Raw genomic sequence first — 25,453 nt, 5'->3', positions numbered from 1 at the left:
TTTTTCATGGATATATTGTAGTATGACCCTACACAGTCTTCAACCTATTCATCTTCCTCATTGTCTAAGACATTTCTAGCTGATGCTCAGAGAAACTATGATTTTAGGTTTGTGGATGGGCGACTTCTATCCTGTGCTGTGTTTTCTTTACTTCTTAAATAATCACATATTTAGGAACCTTTCTTCTACTGGAACCTCCTGTCAGGGTGAAACACGAGTGGTGGCAGATGTAGAGACCAACACTCCTGTGGCATTGCTAGGGCAGGGACTAAAGGCCCTGGGCTGAGATGAAATGTCCTGAGCCCATGGACAGGGGTGAGGTCTCACTTGAGAACCCTTATAATCTCTGGCAGAATTTTGTAGGCAATCCTTTTGATCTGGGAGATGAAGTTTAATTCTGTCTTCAGTGAGTCACAAGTAGTCACAAAAGCCATCTTGACATGCAATGACATTTTGGTTCAGTACAAATGAAAGAGCCTTGGGCCTTTCACTGTTTGCTATCTAGGATGGAATGTCTGGCAAAGCCCTTTTGCTCATTTAGCAAATTGCTAATGCTGTTCCAGGGCACCTCACTGGAGAAAAAAAAACCTTAGCTGAAACCATTTACACCGAGCTCCTTAGACATCTGCCTAAAGGCAATATCAGAATCAAAAGAAACTCTTAAACGCTTGAAGTCCCAAACAGATATCACTGAAACTAAATGGATGTTAGTTATTTTTTTCTAATATCTGTTTTCTTTATAGGAAACAGAGTGCCAGCCGATAGTTTATGCTTCTGAATGATGCTGTAGGATGTTAGCTCTGTCTCTCAGGGCTTCCACCTATTCCTTTTTGACAAAGCAGTTGGTGCAGTACAAAAAAATTCTGGGGATATATTCACTTTTTCTCCTCCTTAATTTCTAGTAAATTTTATCTGGTGGTTGAAAAAAATCGTGAGAATATACTGAATCATAATATTTCTATTTCCTCTCCTGGCAGAAACACATATCTGTAGTTCATGGTTCATGTATTTATGTTTAATCATCAAATACTTTCTAAATTCAGAAAAGCTTCACGTCACTTGTTATTTTATCCTAACTGCTCTCGCTAGAAAAATGCAGATGGAGACAGCAACTTAACAATCCAGCTGTAAATGTTGACCTTCTGCATCTGCAGGCTTGCAAGAGCTTTCACTGCATTTGGCTTATGAAATTACTTTTGAATGTAAGCCACAAATATGCTAAATGTTAACTAAGGTTTTTTAGTGAGACTTCTAGCCTGTGGCAGTGTTGCAGAGATCCTAACCACACTAAGAGCACACTGAGGAATACCATTTCTCATACTGGCAGTAACGTGCTTTCCAACGCCGATCACTTGGCTTGCTCTGGAACATGGAAGGGAGTTTCACCTACCAGTGCCGGGGCAGACAACCAAGCAAATAGGAAGAACTAAGAGAAGGAGAAAGATCCCTCCAACTACAGCATTATCCTGAACTTCCAAGACTCTCTTGGCTCTTCAGAATAAGAGAGTGTCATGGTTTGAGAGCCCCAAAATCTAATTTCTGAGTCTAAGCCTCCCTCCCACATCTCAGCCCAGTGTGAGATGGGTTTTCCAGACACCACACAAGGCTCGAAGTGGGGGGAAAGGGTTATATTACAATGACTGTACTCTGTACAAATGAATATTATAATACATTACACACACAATCTCTACTACCTCTACCATGATAAAGCAGTATTTGCAATGGATCGAATCTCTTCTCTCTCCAAATAAAAGTCCAGGAGGGAAGAAGGAAGAGATCCTTTCTACTTTCAGAGCAGCAGTGTCTCTAGGGAGCCAGCATGGTGCTAAGTGTCCCCGTCAGTGCTTCTAACTGAGTGAAATTCTGTCAAATTAGGTGAAAAAATTTACAAGTAAAATGTTTGGAGGAAAATGCTTAGCCTGAAAGCATTAGCTAGGGCATCCAAGGAGTACTGTTATATGGAAGTGCAGTGCTTTACTAGGCTATACACAACATGGTATTATAAATATATATGTTCTGTGTAAGATTTCAATGATAGATACCTTAAAATAATACTTTCTATAAAATCCCATTAAAAACTGTATCATTTGAAGGAAAAAAAATCTAGATTTTGCTCTCAGTTTGAACTATAATCAATCAAAAGGCAAGATGATTACATGACTTGGAAAAGAGACCAAGATGGGATAGTGATGGCTTCAGGAAATCTAATATTCAGAGATTACAAGCAAGGCATCTGACTTATTTGTTTGATTAGTATTGTTTGTCTTTTTGGAACTGCTGGGGAACAGGGACTGTCTTATCCTATGTCTGGAGAGCAGTTAGAATAACCTGGCTGTTATCACAGTACAAAAAGCAATACAACACATGTCCAGCAACAGATACACTGCCCCATGACACCTTAGCAGAGATGTCAGAGGTCAAATTGTGCAGAATCAGTTAAGTGTGAACAGGTGCAATCAGACCACCATGGAATAACTTTCTGGTTAAGTCGTTGTAAGTCAGGCATGAGACACTCTACCCTAATGGTATCTGTAATCTTAAACCATCCTCTAGGCACAGAGTATCTAACACTATTCCTAAAGCAAGGCAGCGAGAGAAACAGACATCCCTAATTACTGCTGCATAATGAAAAATATTTATCCTGTTAGTGTTGTGGATTGCTCCCTTATGTAGGAGTAATCAAAGGATATTTTCCTTTCCTACAGTTATTGAATGAAAAGAGCGAAATTGTAAGTAGTCTGCATATGGTGGTGGCATTCTCTCACCACATCATTTTATCAGGGGATTTTAGCAAGGGGATTACTTTCCACTTCATGCAACAAAAAATTGTCTCTGATGTCCCATAATCTGTAGGAGGCTGTGGCGTTGCTTACTTAGTCTCAGTGCCTTCACAGCAACTTAAAAACTGTCTAGGCTTTTCCACTTAACTTAGAAATTAGTTCATTCAGATTATGTTTTCATTGAGCAACAGAGACACCATGCACATGAAAGCTAAAAGCCTTCAGTGGAATAGCATCAACACAAAGCTAAAGTATGCCTAGCTCCCCTCTGCCCCATATGTTCAGTTCCTTCTACTGAAAAATGAGCAAAAGAATGGAAAATTAATGTCTGCTTGGGTCTTGCTCTGATCTCAGACAGGACGTTGCCAGGCATACCCCATAGCCAGAAGCCCAAGAGCACACCAGTTTGTTTACAGCCCTGAAGCTTTCCCCTGCTGCAAGTGTGGGCTTTGCCTCTTCACCATCACCTTGCAAAGTGTCACTCAGATTAAAGTGTGCCCACTGGGCTTTGCTTTCTGTGGGTCATATGAGAGGAAGCAAAGTATAAATTACAGTTTTCTACTTGTAGGGCTCCTCACATTTTTGAAAATGGCATATGGATTAAGAAAAGGTCCTACTGCCTCTCTCTCCTTACAGTTAACTTGCATTTCCAAGACACATTCTGAAAGCTTCCTTACTACATTAAATCATAATCATTCAACCCTTGGCATGTTGGAAGATACATCATACCAGTGAGCAAATCTGAGAAAAAAAACGTAAGTTAGTGGCTGACCCACTGGGTATTGCAGCTTTTTCTGGTACAGAATAAAAATCTATAACATTATATGAATATTATGACATAAGTATGCACAGTTATACAAATAAACCAACATTGCTAATGCATTAGGGTTTTTAAGAGTTTTCACATCTTTGGGAGCAGGGAGAAATCCTGTTGTGTGTTTTCTTTCATGTCTAAAAAGGGCTCCTTTCATGATACACCCTTTTCTGCATTGGGAGAGTATAGGCATACTAAAAGGGTCTCTCTCTGCTGTCTAGCTGCTTATTTTCATTCTGACTGAAACAAAACGAGGTTTCCAAAAGTACTTCAGGATCCCACACTGAGATTTCCAGACTGCATTTCTTTATAAAGCCAGGCTAATTGTGTACTGTGTTGTGTACCATAACAAAGTCTAGGAAGTCAGGCAAAGTATAAATTAATGCTCAGTTTGACTTAGTCTTTTGATATTCAGATGTGTGCTAAGTACAAATAAATTTAAATGCTATGGAGTCCAATTTTGGACTGTTTGTTCATTGTTTCTTAACACATCTTTTAATCTGCTGTGGACAATTCTATCTCTTCCTTTTTAGGAAATGTCTTAAAGATGTAATTTAAACTACCTCATAAAAAGTTCATCACTGTCAGGCAGAGATATGTACAATTGGGCTTGCGCATGGCTATTTTTTGGATTCTGTGAACTGTTTCCTTTTAGGGGAAAATCTATTGACAGAGCAAATTTCCACTAGTCTTCATTTCAAGGGAGGTGAGTATATACTCTTATTTGCATTTTATACCTACTTGTTCATACTCATTATACTTTCTACCAGCGTTCAATTTATATTAAAAGTATTAGTTGATACGTGACAGCTTTTCAGATCAGCCAAGTCTTTTCATTTTTGTATGCAAAAAGTCTGCACATGAGAGAGTCAAAGTAGGGAGGACACACTCTGAAATATTAAACTTCTACATTTTCCCCTCTAAAACTCATGTAATAATCTAGTCAAACACATCTCCTGATTAAATCGACATTTCTTTTGAACATATTTTCCTGTCTGGTTAAAGTATTTTCTAGTTACAAATCTGCGTATGGTATAGGACAGTTCAAAAAGTTATGAAGCTTTTTTCACATTTAGAAAGCTGTGATACTGGGAAATATCACAGTTAGACATTCTAACTAAATAAACTAAGAGTTCATAATGAGATGCAAAAGAACACCTTGAAAAGTGAAATGTGATGTAGTTTTGGCAGATTTCCTTCTCTCCCCAATGTAAGATGTTCCTTTAAATAGCATTTCACATACATTTTATAAAACTCAGTGATGTCTGGACTTGATAAAGAAAAGGAAGAAAAGAAACAATGAAATATCTCAAATCCATCCATAAAGCTGTAACAATTTACACGTGTGAGGAATTCTCACAGTACCAACCAGGCTTGAGGGAATTTGGATTTCTCTACAGTAAAACTCTTTGACAAACTGAAAGCTGTAGACCTGACTTGAGGATAAGTGGAGTCCATGGTGCTCTGTGAATTTTCTTTTGCTATCTTTCAACTCATTTTTACAATGAAATTGTGTTTAGCTCCTATGGAACGAAGGAAGAATTATTGCTTTAAAATATATTATCTATAGATCTGAGTGTTCGTCAGAATGCAATCATAAACAGAGCTGTTTGTGGGAAGCTATGTAAGTTTATAATGCTCCAGTGGTTCTGGGTTTGTCCCCTTCCTCCTTCCCCCAGTTACTAGTATCAAGGCCACAGTAAAGTACTATGTCTTTTGTGGCCACCACCCCTTGAGCAGTCTAGAGCATAAGAAATGTATGCAGAAATTAATACTGAATTAGAAAATCCATTACAGAATCCTCAGTTATATTAGGTAATGCATAGATAATACATAGGTGGCCTTGGAAGTTTCCCACTAAGCCCAGTTTAGATGATGGATCTGAAATTTAACCATGACAGGATACTACTCTAGAATAACATCAGTGTACCTCAGAAAGAGTCGGGTATGTCTTGAATTCATAGATAATCACCACTTGTTTTCTATCGTAACTTGTTCCTGATGTTTATCTTGGGGAAATTTCAAGATGATCTCATAAGTCTTCTTAATCTCATCCATTTATAGGATTGTTTTCCCCTTCTCTTATATGCAGTGCTAGATCCAACTGGCCCAAACCCTTCCTACAGTAACTGTTTTACACCAGAGATCATTTTTAATTGTGTTTTATAAATAAATAGTTTAGATCTATGGGTAAGATTACCCACTAGCTGAATATGCTGAAAGAGAGTAACTGATACTTTATAGTCTGCCTGTATACTTTATAATGTACTAGATGAACAGTTTCTTCTGATCAGACAGAATATAATAGGAATTTAAAACCAGCAAATCTAGGCCTGATCATAAAGAGATGTGGCTCTAATGCTTTGCTTCTGTCTGTTTAAGTCTTGTGAAGAGGAGTTAGTAATTTTAAGACAAGCCACACACCCAAGCAAGGCCTCACTGTGTTGTGTGGAAATGTGGCAGCCAAGCAGACACCTCTGGACCAGCAATAGGACAACACAAAGAGACTGTCTTTAGAGACCCTTTTTATCTGTTCTGATTAGAGTATTAAAAGGAATTTCATCAGCATGAGACTATTAGGCCATGACAGAAGTCTAAGGTATAGTCTCTGGATGTAGTCCAGCAGAAAGAGAATTCTGGGAACAGCTCTAAACCTACTCATATGTAAAGGCAATACAGCACAGCAAAACAAAGTAGCTCTGAAATTATTTTTCTAAGCTCTTAAGATGTCTAAGAACACAATATCCTAGAAGAAACTGCTCTGAGGAACTGGTGACTAATTCTTCATTAAAGGTAGGCACCTGCCCATGTTTCTCAAAAAAATTTTAAAAAATTAACACTTTATAACAGTTGTGAAAACCCCAACCACACTTTTCCCCAACTCTTTCTCTCCCCAGTTGTAGAAGTAGTAAAAAAATCATTAAAATCAGAGCCTGTCTTTGAGCCTATTACACTTACTGTAGAAAATCAAACAAATTAGTTTTATATTTAGTTATGAAATTCAGTAAGATCTGAAGCTTGTCCTTAGTTCTACAGTAACAATTTCCCAATGCAGTAAAGCCAAGTCTCTTTTTGTGATGCTCACAAGGGAGCCTGGGCTCATTTCATTGTTTTTGTGAAATTTATCTGCTGTGTGAAGGTCCTGCTCACAGCTGGAGAGGCAATGTCTGGAGTTATTTCAGTACATGTTTGTTTGTAGACTAGGTCTTAAAAAGATAAAACTGCATTAAAGAATCACAGTTAACAAGACTGATCATAGCCTATATATAGACCATTGTGTAATAGACCCTTGCATAGCAACGCCGAACTCCATCTTAAACCCTTTGTTTCCACTGCTGCTGTCATAGGTCCATCACTTCACTCTTGCAGCAACCTTCTTGTTTTTACATTCTAAAATCATTAAGGGTCAGTCTGTACCCTTGTGCCAGTGCTGTCTTTTAACCTAAAAAGCTTTTTCTCCTGGTGTTTACCTCTCTTCACCAGTGTGTTTGTTGTCAGCTTTCATTTTCTCCCTCAATCTTAATTTTACTAGACTAAACAAGCTGCTCTATTAAATCTCTTAAAAGGCCTTTTGTTCTCTGATGATCCTTCCAGCTCTTTTCTGCAAATATTCCAGTTTAAGTTTATCCTTCCTGTACACACATGACTGTGCAGTTTCCCAAAAGTAATTTCGCCAGTACACGGACTTCCCAATTTGTACTGGAAGAGCCTGCTAGAGACTTGGGCCTTAAGAAGCCACTACAGGCTGCAAAGCAGTGAAGTGAGATGCTAGTGCTGGCTTTTGTTGCTAAGTAGAAAGTCTGTCATGTGGTGAACCAGTTAGAGGCTGCATTAGCTTATGTGTTTTTATTCCTAGATAGTGTTATGGTAACATAGTCCTGAATTCCTGAACTCAGACATCCCTGTGATCAGACCTACTTCTGGAAAGGAAGTCCAGCCTCAGGCGTAACCAGACATTATTTGGATACCTAATAGCACTGAAATGCTTGAAAGAACCTAAATGTGGTTGAGCATTTGTGTGAATTAGAAGTTTTCCCACAGTACTTACCTCTTGCTACAAGGCCCAGTTTGTGTCCCCCTCATTTCCAGCTGGCTGTTCTCAAAGCAGTGGTTGGTTTTGCTTTGATGGAATGCTGGAGGGTTGTTCCATGTGCATTTGAAAGGAAGACCCTATAGACTGGATACTCTCCACCAATTATTAGTGCAGTATTTTGCCTTGCAACACACATTCCTGTACCATGACCCACACTGTAGCACCAAAACAGTCAGTTCTCTGCAGGTCTGTTGTGGAGTATGGAGATGTTGTCTCCAGTAAATCCTCATGAAATAGAAGGATGAACCTGAGCTACTTCCCTCCTGCACATCCATAGTGTCAAGAAATCTCGGAGAGTTTTTATGCAGTTGCCATCTCATCCTTTATTGATAAGGTGTTGTGAGGCTCCACAGATCTGGGAAGGCTCGAATCTGATGTAGCTGAGCCACCACTGAAGGTCCTCCTCAGGACTGGAGGAAACAGAAGCCTACCACAGAGGTAGCTCAACCCTTCTAGAGATAGTGACTATGAATGTATTGTGTGGATATAATTCTCATTTTCTGAGAGATTCTAATTTCCTGAGAAAATTTCTCATTTTTCATGCCATTGTGAAGAGGGAAAGAATTTGTCTTGAGTGTGACTAGATAGATGTAATTGCAAAATCTGGTGAAGACTTGGTGGCATTTAAAGTAATGGCAAAATTCCTTTTGACTTTCCTTGGGCCCAGATGGCCTGGATGTTAACCATAATGTACAAGATCACAGCTTCTATTTGTCATCCTCTTTGGTAAAGGTAAAATTTCTGCATGTGGCTTATTTTAAATAGATTTTAATAGCTGTAACACAAATATTATCACAGAGAAGGTGAATTATAACAATACATGATAGGAGTTCTTCGGCTACAGGGAATTGTCACGGCTTAGCTGAGACCACATTTTCTTAGCAAAGAATGTTCCCCACACATTTAAAATACATAAATAGTGAACTAGTTCCTAACTAGTGTTAGGGAGTTTAAATGTGTGCACAGCAACTTAGCGATTCACTTTGGTTTAGTGTTGAGAAGCTCCAGCTTCATATATTGCAGAAGTTCTTCAGACTGTGTTAGAGAAACTGAATAACATCAGCTTTGAAAGAGTGAAGCCCTAATACTGGCTACAAGCTCAGTCCCACGTGCAAAGAAGTAATGTGGGAAAATTACTGGAAACTCGTATTTAAAACATGATACCTTCCAAAATAATTTCTACAGGCAGTAAGAGTTAATGCATTGTGAACAAAACAGGGTTTTTACTATAAACCTTTAAAAAAGAAAAAAGGTTCAGCACAAGAAGTCTGCAGTTAAATCTCTGATGATTTAGGCTTTTTCTTTTTTAAGTCTTAATAATTTATGAAGAGCTAAAAGTGTTTTTAGAAGAATAACTCCATGCTCACTCATTTTGAAGCAAATTTGGGTTTTTCCTTTTGTTTTTAATTTATTCTAGTTGCATTCCTTCTGAGTGGGAAAAATAAACCAAGTATTTCTAAGATATAAATAGTTTAGGATGAGATGAGTAATTAAGTGAGAAGAAACCAGAGTTGATTGGTGATAGATCTAAGTGACATTACAATGAAATTTCATTCTTTCCTACTAGCTCAGCATCAAGGAGGTGTTGATTTTGTGAAACAATGCTCTATAAAAATGCAATGTATTGCAGAACATGATTATACCTCCCCCCAGAACAAAAAGTAACAACAATAACAAAATTACCTTTTAGTTTACAAAAGACATGCAAACCATGGCACATTAGGTCATTTCAAGAGTTTTTCCAAGTGTTCTTGCTGCAATTTTGGGCCTTAGGAAACCACAAAATGAGTCTTACTTTTCTCCAGCTGTCACCAGCCCTCACTCATCTGCCTGCTTTGGAACCTGCTCCTTCTAAGCAGTAGGAATAGTAGCTGGTACTAAATGGCACATTTTTTGGAGCTTGGTACCCTCCTTAGTACACCTTTAATATTTTGGTTTTCTTCCCTCAAAGCATAAGAGTACAAAGCAAAAGACCATCAGGAGTCAAATAGTTTATGTTCCTGTTTACTCCAGTTAATAATGCTCATATTCCTTTAATAGAATCAGTAAATTGATGTAAATACATGTAAAATGTAAGTGTAAATACATGTATTTGTATTATTGAATTAATTGGTTATTTAGACAAGTTATTTTAATCTCTCTTTAAAGATAATTGAAAGGAAACACATCTGCTCTTCGTTGTCTTGCCATGCTCCATTTTTACTTTTACTTCCCTGTAGACTGAGAATAAATGTGTTTATTATAGTGAAATAAAAGAGCTTAGATGAACAGAAAAGAAATTATTAAGGCTCCTGAATCCTCTTTTGCCATCTGTCAGCTTCACATGCTTACATTTTCCTCTGATGTGAAAGATCTGTGCTATTCAAGTGTACACTGTAAGCCACTTTACATCACTGATGGAGACAATATTTTAAAGGTTAAAGATTAAAAAATGTGTCCGAGTTTAGAGGAACCAAAGCCAAGTGAAGAATATAACATGCCATTGTTACTGTGGAAAGGAGTCTCACTTCACCTGGCAGGGAATGAAACTCCTTGATAAAACCTGCATGTCCTTCCTCCGTATTGTACAACTGTTTTGTAAAGTTAGGTTCAGGAAACAGGGGAAGGGCTTATTGTTTATTATTCCTAGATGAGCCATAGATTGCTGGGGGAGCCTTAGTTTCACTGCTACAAGGTTTTACAGAGTTTCTTTAGTGCAAATGAACATGCTTATGCAAGTAGAATTTATTTAGAAGCTGCATAGCTATTTTCTGTGGAATACATTTATATATGGATGCCCACCCAACAGCCTTTCCTGCATATAACTATTTTGGTGAAACAGTACACTTCTAATCAAAGCAGTAATAACAGTAAAACTTTTTAAAGTATATCAGATTTGAATGACCTTTTGATTCTCAATAGTGCTGCAGTGGAAACTCCTCTCTCTTCCTTTTTAGGAAATGTTCATAATTTATCTCATAGAAAGATCATCATAGGGAAACAATAGATTGGACAACAGAGGTCTTGCAACTTCAGTCACACAACTGAAGTGAATGTCAAATCTATTGATACAAATGTCAATGTGGAAAAAAACATAAAATGAAAACTGGGAATGCTGGAAGATTAAATGTAAAAATAGTCATTTTAAGCTCTAAACCAAGCCAAATACTTTTGCTACTTAGAAGCACCATTGAAACTATTCAGTAGCAAAGGAACACTATCTGGGGTGAAACAAGCTCATGTTCATTTATAGTACCTCCTGTTATTGTAAAAGTATACTAATAAAGAATACACAGATGGAACTAAGTTTAGAATGATTACCTGCTGAACTTGTAAAGGAAGGATTATGCCTAGCTGGAGAGCTGTTCCCTGGGAAATCTTGTGCTCCCCTTGGAGTTCTGCTGGTAGTAAGGTATCATCTCCTGGCCATTCACAGCAATATTTTCCTTCTCAACTGAAATGAAGTTGACTGCAAAGGAAAGAAGTAGTGAGGTTAATAACTTTTGCCAGTAGGAGCAAGTACAGCAGTTAAAAAGAGCCTTGTAAGTGGGTTTCTGTGCTCCATCCTGACAAAGACTCTGCAGCTTGAACTTCTTTTTTCTTAGTAGCAGAAATATCGCGTATATGTCAAACTAGTCCATCCCACAGCCTCATTGAAGCAAAAGTGGTCTCCTTAGCAACAGCCTTTGAGACACAAGGAGGAAATTCCCCATTTGCTCTGACCTGGAAGCTCAAACCCTCCCTCTGGGGACCAGCTGCCCTCTTTTGTCTGTAGCTTCATTTTTAAAACGTTTTAGCCTTGGTCTGTGTTTATATTGATTAAAAAAAAAATCTGTATAAAATAAAAGAGGAAAGTTCAGCTGTATAAACCTGTAGGCTGCCTCAGCAAGAGCCAGAAGCAACAATGCTGAAGACAGAAATCATCATCGTGTTTCTTTTATGTATAGAGATGAGTAAACTGGCATTATTGCTGTCTTCGGTAGTTGTCACAGACAAGATGAAACAGGTCTTCCACATGGACAAGCAGCAAAGGCCGCTTACCTTCTCTCTTCTGTGCAGACCTATAGTTTCACTGGGCGTGACTTCAACACTAATCCTGCAAATATTAATTATTAATGCTAGGTGACATTTGTAAAACATTGCAAGATCAGGGTACCTATCATATCTGTCTGTTACATCCATGCCAACATACTGCAACATGAGGAACTAGGTTAATATGCCAGTTCTGCTGCTGGCTTTTTATGTGGAAAATGTTAGTAGGTCATTGAATTGCCACTTTTTTTTTTTTTTTTTTTTTGCAGCTGCAGTGCAAAAAGAGCCTGAGCAAGCAAGTGTAAATCAAAATATTCACACTGTTAGTCTCTGGCAAAACCTTTTAAGGAACAGCACTGAATCTCACCTGTATCTATTCAGTTAGCTTCCAACTGGTAAAAAAAAAGAGGTAACACTAAGAGCAGTTGATGCTGCTACTCACAGAAAAGCTTTAGTCCAAGGAATGCTGACAGAGTTACAGTCCTGCTAAGTGACCGGGCAGGCTGATGGTACCTCCTAACCAAGTGTCAGTAGAAGTTTAGACACAGGGTCCTAGCTGATGCTGTTTGCTAGGATTTCTCTCAATATTGAATTGTCTGCTGCTGCTAAATGGGTACTTCAGAAAAGGAATTTTATGCTATCTGCAGTCAGTTTTGATGAAGCATTGCACTGGATGGTTTATATGGCAATGAGGAAGCCTGGTCCGATGCCAGGCTTGATGGAAAGCTCTTATGCACATCCATGTTTATACTCTGGTTTGCAACAAGTGACTGAGGGAGCCAATGCCTAGGATCAAGTTTGTTTCCCTTGGTGGGAGCACAGCAGTAACATTCAATGTGCTTCTTGTCTCATTATGCTATTGCTTCACTGTCTGAGAAGACCAGTAGAACAGGCTAGTTTATGGACCTGCTTTTACCTCCATTTCTGCCTGTTATTCATGAGGTGGGAACACAAGGCAGCTTACGCAAATCTTCCACTGTGTAAATCATCCTGGCCCCAAAACTGAATGCTAAAATGCAACTTGTAAGTAAGCACATCTAAAACTGATTTTGAGGTGGAATTACTGCTCTGCACTGAAATGATTTTGTTAAGAATGCGAACAATCTGGCATTGGCTTGAGACATTTTCATCTGTTACTTTATTTTTAAGAAAAAGAAAACTTGCTAGTCGTGCTAGCAAACATCAGAGCTAAGCAATTTTAGAGTTCTGGAAACCTTCTGTCTACTGCAGCTCCTAGATATTAACACAAGCAGCAGACTAAACATTTTTACATTGTTTGTATTGCCAGCTGAAAAATGAAGGTAATTAATGGGCAGCTATAAGGTGAAAGACTCTGGAAAATACCAAAACTTGTAGTCCTGAAATACATAGCATTGATGCCAGAATATTGATTTAATTGCATTACTGTTGCTAAGTAATCTTCCATAGCTTTACATTATGTGTTGATGTTTACAGCTTATTGTTTTTTCTTATTTATTTTCTACAAAATTTTCCCTTCAAACATTTGGTTCTAAGTGAATGTTAGACAAAAAATTATCCCATATCAAGTGCAGTTATTCAAGTCAACAGGTAATAGGACTTGACACTTGTCAGGTTTTTTTGAAGTTAGGTTTCGATTCTCTTTTTTGGGTAACATGGACTCTGGTAGTGGATAATTACAACGAATACACTTAGTGAAATTAAAATCAATGACATCTCTGTCTTTGTTCTTTGGGGAAATTGCCAATATAGGCAAAAAAAGACTTTCCAAATACTCTTTTGGAGGTGACCAGTACTAAATGAAACTGAAAAGCAAAAGATGTATGACTGTATAGCACTTGCATTACTCTGGGCTGATTACTTTCTCTAAAATCCATAGTCATGTAAGGTGAACTCACTGTATTTGGCCCTAACTGTAGTGTTTCTTCCAAATTCACAGTTCTCTGCAGGTCACCCAGGACATCTGCTCTTCAGTGGAATCAGGGAATGCACACTCCAGCTTGAGCCTTCAAGTCAATTTTGTTAGAAATAAAAGGCTATCAGCCTATGGCTTGTTAGGTACAGAAGATGATAATCATAGTTTGTAGTAAAAAGGGATGGCTATAATGGTTTGGCCTGAACTGACCTCCTGCCTATCCTGTCTGGCAATTTCCATGGCTACCCCAAAAAGTACAGTAGAAAATATGTTTTTATAAAGACTACAAGTTCAAATTCAAGGAGTGCAAAACATGCTGAGTTTTTCATGCCTGTGGTAAACTGCTCCAGTAGTTACATACCTCAGTGTTAAAAATATATTTTATTTCCTGTTGTAAATTTGCTGATTTAAACTTCAACCACTGTATTTTGCTATCGCTATGCCTTTATACTAGACACTCTTCAATCTGCCCCTAGTACTCATAAAAAATCTTCTGTCTGTAGGGTGGGATGAAGGATATGAGCAAAGCTAAAAGGCAACAGATTTGCTCTCTTCAGTTTTCCAGGAAAGGCATAAAAATACATGCTACATTAGTTGCTAAATTTTATCACCCTCAAGAGAGCTTTCTGATATTATGCCAATATGAACACTTTATTAGATTAATCCATATGCAAGTTATAACGCTTTCGCCTGCACAGCATTTTCTTCATGGATTTATTGAGTGATTTTTAAGAAAAATATTTACATCCCACTTCAGAAAAGTTACAGGCATTTGTATCAGTCCATTTCCTTGCACAGGGGAAGTTTAACATTACTCTCTAGAAGGCTATTTCTTAGAACAAAACCTTGGGAATGTGCACATCTAGACACTGTGGCAGGTTCTAGTTTTCATTCATGGATGGGGCTCAGGCTGCATTTTGGCCATTGTAGCATAATGGTAGAATCAGTTCCTAAATATTACAAAAATAATACCTGTCCTAGGAACTTTTTTTATGTTTTGTAAAGGAGAAAGCTCGTTACTGGTAGCCCTTTTGAGCAGTGAGAGGCGCAGTGATGGATGCTTTAGCCAAGGTCCAAAATGGTGGCAGCACTCCATTGGCACATACCAGTGACTGAAGGGAAAGGCCTGACAATGCCAGGCTGATAAGCCAGGGACTGAAATTCGATAAGCTAACCAACAGGGTCCAGAGGAGACTTAATCTCTTCAGCCTCCTCTTCCCACTCCTCCTGCTGCTGACTGCACACCTCCTTTCTTACACCTGCTCTGTCACACTCTAGGCCCTGCTGTGTTCTAATTTAATTCACTAGAATTGCAAAGAATTATTCCATTTTTCCTTGGTTTTTGGGTGGGGTTTTTTGCTATTTTACCTAATGGAATTGGCACATAAGAAGGGCTCCGGCAAGTGCCAGCACCAACCTGTTGGTGAGAAGGGGAGAGGAGGCAGGTGAGCGCACACTCTGCCTTTGGTAGCAGCAAGCTTTTCATCAGCCTGCTGTACCTTTTGAAACCATACTCTTCAGTTTTAATCAGAATGTAATAAATACATGTAATACGTTGAAATGAAGAGGCCTGTCATGGATCCAGAAGGCAGCAGAGTGGTGAGAGCTTGGAGAAGCTGGGGCTGTGCGAAGCAAGGAGATAGAGAGAGCCAAGGGTTTCCCTCAGGGTTCCTACTCTTTCTGTGAGAGACCTGTGTGTATCACTTACCCCTTCCTGAGGTGAAGCAGAGGCAGCTCCAGAACTGTCCCATTCACAGCAGTAAGAATATTTTGACTTGAAATTTTTTTTTTTAATTCCTTTGAATTTACATTCTCCTTTCCTTCATTTGTTTCTGAATGCCGTGGATGTTTACCCCCAGCTGGGGACAGTAAGGGGACTGCATTACTCCTGAGGCACAGCTGCTGCACAGCTCACAGTGGTGAATGTGCTGGTGCAGGTGATCTGGCAGGCTCAGGTGTTCCAGCATGGTCCTGTATGCCAGCAATGTGAGCTGCTTTTTACCACACAGTAAAAAGCCAAAATTTCTGTGCACATGCACATCAGATCTGCAAATGGACATGTGAGAGAGGAACGTTCTTCAGACCTCATGGATGGTAAGCTGACAGCTCTAACATCACACAGGATCTGAGGTACTTTGTCAGCATGTCTGGATTTTGGTGGTAGATTACAGCCACATGTAAATAAACTTTAGAAATTGATTCAGACTTTAAGTAGTTATTTTTGTCTTATGTTTGTGACATAGATGCGCTTGTCAAAGAAGTTAGCCAGTAGTAAGAGTTACTACAAGAAACAAGAAACACGTAGTTGTGTAACATAAATTACTCCAAAAACATCCCATGCCATACATGTAGCTTTTGCAAAAGACTGTCAGATTGGATCATGAAAATAGAAATCCTCTAAATAAACTGCAGTATGCTTTCCTGTGTGTCTTCTTGCTCTTGGTCTGTTGCTATTGCATGCTTAGATTGAAGACCTACACTTCTGAGCATTTTTCATTTTCTCTTTCCTCTCTTTTGTGCTGCTATTTATTTTGTGTCAGTCTGTTGCTTCCATGTTTATGAGGCAAAAATCTATATTATCATTCACTGTCACTTGGTATTTTCATAAATCTTTGGGCATATTTAAAAGTGTCTATAACCACAATTTTGATGTAGAAGAGGAAAAATTCCAATTATATTATCCTACATAAATATTTTTATACAGTATAATAGCTCTAAGTCATGTGTAAAATGGCTGCTCTTCAGCTCTGTGGGTCTGGTGATGAAACAAACCATGAAAATGAAGTTGAAGAAAACCATAAATGAGAGAAAATAGTGTCCTTATGCCATTTTAGATGACAAAAAGATAGGGTTTTTCTTACAGACTTAAGTCTTTACCCTTCCTCCTGCCCTGATGTATCTGGATCCCTTTCCCCACCCACGACGTGGGGCGGCCCAGTTCTGGTTCCATCTCCATCTGATGAACCATTCTGATGCCTTGAAGGATGGGGAAAGGGAACTCCAGGGGTTTCTTCAGGGGTCTCTTCTGACCCTGAGCCTGGAGGGGAGAGGTACTCCCCCCTTCCCCCCGCACGTAGCCCCATGGCCGGCACGGAGACGGGACACCGGGCGTGGAGAGGAGGCAAGAGAGCGTTTATTGTTGGGGATGTTACATTTATAGGGTTTAGGAGGATTCACAGAGTAACCAATTAGAAGTCTCAAGGGGCTTACAGGAACACCCAGTCACAGGAAGGGGTTAACAAGGACCAATGAGAACACCTTAGGACATCTTCCCAGGACATTCCTGAGATAACACTACCGTGGGGGGTGTTGGGAAGAAGAAGCATGTGTTTGCAAAGAGACCACCAAAAGCCATTTTAAGACATGTTTAAACAAACAGTTTTCCCATATAATGCAGGTTTAGTGCCACAGATGTACTCAGTGTCCTTTTCACCAGAGCACTGCTGCTCTCACAGTGCATGTTTTGCTAGTATTTGCAAACCACCTCCATATGGTTTGTAATGATTTTTAAAAGTAGAAATATCAGAGTATTATACTTGAAATCCAAATTTATCTCTATTAAATGGAAAATGAACAAGAACTGCTTGTGAGCAATCAGAGATTAGGTAACATTTATTTTAAATATTATTTTCAAAGCAGTGACAATTTTTTATTTTTCTAAATTGAAGAGTAAGTACATGACTACTTTAGGATGTCATGTCAAAGTAATGAGAGCACCCCTGACTGGACAGACACTAAATAAATAGACCATGCTGATGGAAAATCAGGGCTGTTGTAGCAAGTCAAACAACTCTGTGAGGTTTTGGCAAGCTTGCCTGAACAAGGCTCGTGTGAACTGGGTTTGGTTTGGTAATTACAGGAGCTAAAAATTGATAATTCTTTTCATTTGTTGCATTCTCAGACTTTAGCATATGTGTTTCAAGGTTTTATGCACAGTCATGAAGGACATAAACATAAGGGCAAGGAATGGAAAAGTACCAACAATATGATATAGGAAATTACTCCAGGACTTAAGGCTTGAAGCACCCTTCATATATTGATGGACTTATGACAAAAGTTAAAAGATTTGGCAGTACTGGTGAATGGTCTGTTCAATTCAGAATCTTTTGCAGGAAATACTGTGCAGGCAGTGCTCTTTACCTACCTCTGTTGTTCTTAGCTACTATTGCTATTACCAAGTAGGTAATGTATATGGTAGGGAAAAGGATTCTAAAGAAATGCAGGTTGTAAATGGCTACTGCTTCTATGCTACAAGGGCAGCACTTGTGCACAAAGTCCTGCAAATACGTCAGTTTTCAGGCTGGGCCAAAAACCATTTGCTGTGTATATCCTTACCGGTGTTCTTGTACCTTTTCCATGTGCTGAGTATTTTTCTGGGATACTTCATCTTTCACAGTGTGACATGAGTCTTATTTTATGATTCGCTTGCTCTTCTAATTCTTTGGAAACAAAATGTGGTCATCAGCATAGATATTTTAATGCTGTGCATTTCTATACTGATTCCACTGTTTTAAAAGGCTCAGGAAATGATTTGGACCTTTCAAGTAGTCTCTGATCCCATCTCTGATTTGTGTCTGTTTTTTCTTACATGTTCCAATGAGTGCAGTGTGTAACCATATACAGAAACTGTGATTTGTCTCTTGCCATTAGTGGAGTAAATAAAGGATAAAATTATCTCCAATCTAACTACTTTGTACATACCTGCATTTAAAAACACAGGCACCTCTTCTAGTCACAACAGTTCCTCAGCTGCAGCTTGTAGAAACTTGGGTAGGAAAGGAGGTAAAGGATATAGCAGAGCGTTTATCATGTCATGCCTGCCCTACTTTTGTGTTCTTCCATAGTAATCCGCTATCCAGTGCTGGCAGAGATGGCTTTCTGTGCTAAGGAGACAGTGGATCTCACCCAGTATGTCCATTCTTGTGCTTAAAGATTGAGGGCATTCTGACCCTTGATGAGACCTTTTGGATACCAGAATAAATACTGACTGCACAGTTAACCTGAAGGAGTTAAGTTTAATTTAGCTTCTTTTACAAACTGCTTCTTAAAGGCTTTTCTGTTTGCTCATCTCCACTGGATCTTAAACAGAGACATTGTGTTACTATGGAAAATAGCGAGCAAGCAATAACAAATGCTTCCTCACACGGAAGCAAAGCACCCTGCTAACCATCAACCATACAGATATGACTGAGACTGGAAAAGAAAACATGGGGGGAAAATATGAAATCAGTTCCAGCTTTCATTCTGTCCTTAAGCGAAATACGACCTCATTTTCTTCCACAGCACAGTGGCATTCATGTGATCTTGGAGAAGGGTCATTTGCTGATAGCAATTTCATTATTTGAGGATACCCGCCACCGGAATGACTATCAGTCTGAAACAAGAGATTTTGAAAAGCCTTGCTTGAGTGTTACCCTTCACATACTCACATCTTATACTAAGCCAAAGAGAATAAGAGATTTTTCTTCTATGATTTTCTTAGTTCCAAGAAATCTCTTCATGAGACATATGTGGGAATATAATACCTTCAATCCAGTCAGACTTTGTCTTTCTTCCAGACTCTGAAAGCATAGGAGAGATATAAATTAGAAAAATTTGACATTAGCCTTGATATTTGCTTTGCCACCTAGAATGTTTTCCAGGGTCAGCCTTGAAATTCAACACAACCCCATTCTGTTGGAATAAAGAAAAAGTTGCACAGTAGAGCTATTTTATTTTTAAAAATATGACTGCTATACCTTTTTTTTAAATAGTCACAAAGGACCCAATCTATTTTTAAACAACTGAATCTTTTCATTCCAAAGTCTCTGCTTTTTTTCAATCCGTTTGCAGTTCTCTTTTTATAATGTTCTTGACTAAGATGAGTTACAGTCAATATTCATACAACGTACTGAATTGACATTGTAAGTCTTTGTTTCAAGGAACCATTTTTGTTGTGACAGGCAAAGAACAGACCAGTTGCACTGTTGTTTTTACTGAAGACAGGCAAAACTAGGACAAATCCTATAGGACACATTCAAGCAAAATTCCAAGAGAAACTTTGCCTCAATTCATCTAAGAACACTCAGAAGCGGAATTTAGCGGTTCCATATTTTTCACAGTGTACTCTAAAAAGCTCAGATTGTCTTTTTGCAGCTGCTGCTCATGTATGATTCAAAAATGTCTAATTCAAATATAACATAAATGTAAAAACATAGCAAAAATATTCATCAGAAATTCCTTCATTATAAAATTCCAACTACCCCATAGCTGAATTTAAGCTATTTTTTTTAACAATTAATAGTAAGCAAGATAGTCTGAAAAGTGCTCATTTCCTTGTGAACTTATCTGCAGCAGCAATTGAACCACATCAGTCTTCCCAAATCAGCAACATATTTATTTATCCAAAGAATTATATAATAAAATCTAGAGCCTTCATTTTTTTAGTCTTTTTCTAGTTCTACTTGGTCATGTAAACGAGCAGCTGACTTTACTGATTTCTTTCTTCTATCAAGAGGCAGCATTCTTTTGTAAGGAGTGTAGTAATCCACCCATGTACATAAACTTTTTTGTAATACATCCCCATTTCATCTGAATTTTTCAAGAATTTTAACTTGTTCAAAGCACATTCAGGTGGTATATGGGACTCAGTATCCACAATGCTTATTTATTAACCTAATTTGAGCTGCCTGAAGCTGACAAGGTCTTGGCATATGAGCATGATTCTGCTTTGAGTCAGTACAGGAAACATGGAATTAATAAGGGACTTTTCCCAACCTTTAGTCACCACTCTGCATGTAAACAGAAACGTTTTCCAATGAGTGATTTAGATTAAGTTCAAGTTTATAAGCTTGACTCCTTGAATTTTCTTTCCTACACCAGAAAAATAAATTAAGCATCATTACTTACCAGGAAGGAAGTGTACTTGCAACATAGCAAGATGATCCTGCAGAGAAAGTAACGTAGACTTCTCTGGACATCAAAACTAAGCAATAATATTTTACTTCTCCCCTGGTAGGGAATCAAAGGGAAACTTGGGTACTCCAGTTCAAACCACATCACAGCTGAAGTGTCCAAAGAGAATCTGAAGTTTCAGATTCAGCCACTGCTATGTAAAACAATGCCACAGGAACATTCCCATGTCAAAACCACAATTTTTATAGCCAGTTGAATAGCTCTTTCAGGCAATGAGCAATCCATTCAAATATATACCTTATTCCAACTAAAACAGAGATACAGTGTCTATCTGTTGATGGAGAGTACTTAGCCTAGACTCTAATCTCTAGAAATTGGCATAATTTGAAGGCACTCAAGAGAACAAACACTCAAATTACAGACTGTTAAAATAGGAAATATGCTGGATTTCTACTGGCATGCTTTGTTGGACACTTCTCTAGTTATGTGCAGTCCAAATATAACTGCTTTCTGTATTAGTTTGAAGCTATTAAGGGACACATCTTCTATACATGAACTGAGATAAGGGCTGCAGATCTAACTTGTAAAAATAAAAAGGGTGGGAGGCCCCAAGAGTATGCTTTTTAATCATGTGTATGGACAGCTCTTCTATGGGTATACCACAATGGCTATAGGGACAGAGCTGGCTTTACATGGAGCAGGAGCAGAGACTGGATCTCTGCATTCTGTTATGTCTTGAGCAAGGTTCCTACCTGGGAGAAGCCTAGTTTCTCATGAGTAAATGTGATCCCACTCTTCAGTACTGTGTTGTGGTTTAAAATATTATTTCTAGCTGCCTCTTACAGTTTCCAAGGGCTGATTTCACTGTGAGTGAGCATACAACACCAGGACTCTCTTAGGAACCTATTCACTACGTTTAGACATACAAATGCCTTAAAATTAACCTGTCCTGAATATAGACGGAAAAAGATTTAACTTTATGCACTTAAGAAGAAAACTGAAGAAACATCTCACATCTAAAAATCCTTTAGTTTCGCAAATCATATTTATCAGTGTCCTTGACCCCTTTTGCCACAGGACATACCAGAACTCCAGTTTTAACTTGCCATGCTATCCTTTGTAAGGCTGAAAACAAAGGACGTTTGTTCCCAGTTTTCCTTATAGATAATAAATTTTAGAACAACTTTTCAATTAACTGTTCTCAAAATAAATGAACTAAGTTGGATACTGCAATAAAAAGTTGAACAAATTATTTGCTTGGAAAGGATTTTCTTTATCTCAGTTTAAACTCACAACTCAAGCTGTACAGACAAAAATACCTTTCTTGTGTAGATAGGATCTCTGAATGTAAATATCAAGCAGTGATGAAGAGTGTATTTTATTTTTAAAACATCAGGGTTTGGGATAACCTCACTTAAAATTTTGAAAGGCCTTGAATTTCATTGACTAGCACTCTTTGCAGTTTCTGGTGGAATTCCCATGGAAACAAATAAATGTTTCCCTGTATTTTGGTTATCTGTAGAAGAATTCTTGGGCTGAATTTCCTTCATGTAAAGCTGTGCTCCCAATCCTCATGCCAAAACATCTACTGCTAGAAAAAAGCTGTTTGAATGGTGTTTCAGTAATTTTGAATAATTCAGGTCTCCACATTCTGGACTCCAGACCAATTTGAGGTTTGAAACTGTGACATTTGAGGTAAAGTGATATAAATGGAATGACACATGTACCTTCCAAGATCTGGAGGCCTACTGCCCTCCTGGTCTCTAGCTCATTCAGGAAATTATCTTTTTTGTAATGTTGACATTCACATATACAAATGAAAATCCATAGTATTTCCCTGACCTGACACTGAAATTCACACAAAAGGGAACAGCAGGCTCAGAATGATATAAAGTGCTAAAGGAAACAAGAATAACAATCTTGGATTTCATTTACTGTGCTTCTTTAAATCTTTGTTTGGCAATGTTTCTGTGCAAAGATTGAAGTTTAATTTTTCACATGTTTAACACCTGGTTAAACACAACGGCAGTGGCCAAATACACCTCATTAAGGAAAATTTGTGACTACTGTCCTAATGAAGTCTCAGATTTTTCTGTGAATGGATTCTCTAGAAGCTTTTTCAATAAAGCATCTGTCACAATTGCATGTGTCCAGATTAAATGAAACACATTTTATTGAAATAATCACCTCAAATGTGATTGTTTATATAATTTGGAAATGTGTTTCTAATATTACTGTTTGTAGGACAGCAGAGGGCAAATATTTTTACAAAGTAAAGCAAAAACATTGATGCTGTAGAAGAGGGTTTTTCTTGACACCTGTCAGTATTTGGTCTTGTGGCTAACAAATCCCTCCTTTTTTTGACTTGCCTTGTGTACTAGATAACTTTTACCAGCATCTTGGAAGCATTCTGACTTCATATCTGCTGAAAAGGGCTACAGGTCAAGTATCTTCTACCTCCCTTCTATCACCCCCAGAGGTCAGAAGTTCATTTGCATAGCTTTGGAGCAGCCTGCTTCAGTAACAATGGGTGAAACAAGATTGTGTTAAAGAAAGCAGTGCTAATTATATTAGAAACTATAGAGAAGATTTAAATGAAACAAAAGTTGTGCATAAGAAACTTTTCTGTATCTGGCAACTGCACAAAGTCTAGCTCACCAGGTTACAATCTCATAGTTATTACTGAAATATTCAAGCACACTAGAAAAATGTATCAGTGCTTATCTGACCTTTCTTCTCATAACATGGTTCACGGATCTGTAGCAACAGGAACTTCAGCCAGCAGCAGTTTCAGGGAAGAACAGTTCTGGTAGTCATGAACAGCAGGGAAATGCTTCACCTTTTTAAGCTTCCTTCAGCTTAGAAAACTCCCTTGTTAGGATAACTGAAATCCAATTTTGTCAGGGGCAGGTTGTGTTAAATATATTTCAAGGACACAAAAACCAAGCAACTGTTTTGCCAACTGCAGAATGTGGATAATTTCACCAGTGCTGGCAGCATTTTCAAGCCCTTATGTGAAAATTCCAGATTTTTGCTAGATGTGTCAGAATATGCTGTCCTTATGAACTGATAAAAGGAAATCTTTAGCTTAGCCCACACACACGAATTTTTGCATTTCTCTTTCTGGAAGCTCCACTGATCTGTCACCATTCCTCAAAGGAGAGAAAGAGAATTATTACTTCAATATAGTTATTCAAAATTAGGTGTGTTGGATTTAAGTATGTCTTCTGCAGGCAAAGACTGCTGCCATAAAGAAGAAAACTGGACAGGCTGACTGATCAATGTGCAGAATTTTATGTTCTTTTTGGTGCATTGTAATTTTTAATAAAAAATGCAAGGTTGTTATTGCCTTTAAAATTGGACTTTGATGCTTCACCAGGAGTTCAACATGCCTTGAATTTCTTTAGTTGGTGACTGCAAGGAAAAAAAATTAGTTGTCAGAATTAAGAGTCTCATTCTAGAAATCTGTCAGCTTCAGCTTTGAAAGCATATCACGTTAAAGAAAAAGCAGTGACTTGGAAGCACAAATCATGGATGGGATGTGTGAGAGCACCTTCAGCTTGCACAAGACTTGAGTCTCTTAGAAATTTTGCAGGATGTGAGTTGTGGCCTAGGAAATTCTTTAATACCGACACATGAACAAAACTGTTCAGGACAGGGAAATCCATCTCTAACACAGGGATATGTTCATGTTCATCTCATTATATATATAACTGTCACATCTCGCACCAGCCTCTTATATACTGAAGGAGCTGTGCTGTCTTTCCAGTGCCTGTTCTCAGAATTGCATTGAATTGAATTCAAAATATCTCGTTTCCCACTTGTGCTGATTGTGAAAGCCCACAACCAGAACTGACAGGAGATGACAGCCATGCAGAGAAAAGTGTGACATGCAGGGTGTTTTGAAAGAGGAATGGAGGGCCAGAACTGACAGCAAGGAAGAGCAGGGAAGAGAAAAAAAATATGACAGTCTTGAGACTGATAGAAGAGAGGAAAGCCATGGAAACAATGTCAGACAAGGAGTACAAAACTGAAAACGGAATAGAAACTATTCATTCTATTTAGGTTAAGAAGGAGGGATTCAAAGACCTGGAAAAAGGAAGAACCTGGAAAAAAATACATAGGAGAGTGAGAGTGTTATGACAATGAGGTTGGAAGTGGTATAGAAAACCACGACAGAGGAAGCAGAGACAGCTAGAGGAGAATAGAGGCTAAGGTAAACATCGCTAAATATGAGGAATGAGTAAGGAAGGGAGACTGTTTGAGACTCAAATTAACTGTTGACAAAACCAAAAAATAAATAGAAACAGAGAATAAGGAAAATGTTTGGGGAATGATAAAGAAAAAAGGAATGTGAAAACACTTAGGCATAGGGAAGAAAAATAGATAAGAAAGGGTACTCTAAAGCAGATAAGGAACGTAACCTAAAATAAAATAAAAAAAATCCAAACCCAAAATAAGCCAAGGAAAAACCCCCAAACAACTTTCTTGTCTTAAGACATCAAGGTTATCCATCAAAGGTTATCCATCAAAGATGTTATCCATTGTTCACATATTCTTTTCTTTTGCAAAAGACTGTACACTGTTTACAAATTACAGAAACAGCAGAGTAACTATAGCTACCACAATATATACTACTGCAAAGCCAATCTTCTGCATGCCCATGTTAATTCCTGCAGAGATGACCTTGTGATGCAAAATTACATTGAAAGATCAAGATACATTCATCCAAATGTATTAGAAAATTTTCATTTATCTTCCTAATCAGCTTTACGTTAGTACTGTATTTGTAGTGACTGACACTTGCTTTGTCTGAACCTTTCCACAATAAACCACTCCTCTAGGAAACCATTTCTCAAACCAGTGATTTTAGCAGACATTGAATTAGACTAAAAGTTAAAGCCTCACTGAAGCATTCAGTTAGAAAAATATGATGTTATCTGTGAACCACCGCATTCTGAACATTG

General features: G+C 38.2%; 1 long non-coding RNA gene across 1 annotated transcript; it reads right to left on the bottom strand.

Annotated features, from left to right (window-relative positions):
• Positions 1 to 7,601: 7,601 nt before the first annotated feature.
• Positions 7,602 to 15,258, bottom strand: LOC113946416. Its single transcript, XR_003527421.1, has 3 exons — positions 15,147 to 15,258; positions 10,988 to 11,135; positions 7,602 to 7,778 (listed from the first exon to the last, which is right to left on the bottom strand). It is a non-coding gene; the product is annotated as an uncharacterized LOC113946416 (long non-coding RNA).
• Between the last annotated feature and the right edge of the window lie 10,195 nt (positions 15,259 to 25,453).

This window comes from Corapipo altera, unplaced genomic scaffold, assembly GCF_003945725.1.
Source record: "Corapipo altera isolate COAL_440 unplaced genomic scaffold, ASM394572v1 48b, whole genome shotgun sequence".
Taxonomy (NCBI): Eukaryota; Metazoa; Chordata; class Aves; order Passeriformes; family Pipridae; genus Corapipo; species Corapipo altera.
This window is presented reverse-complemented; position numbering and strand designations above follow the sequence as displayed.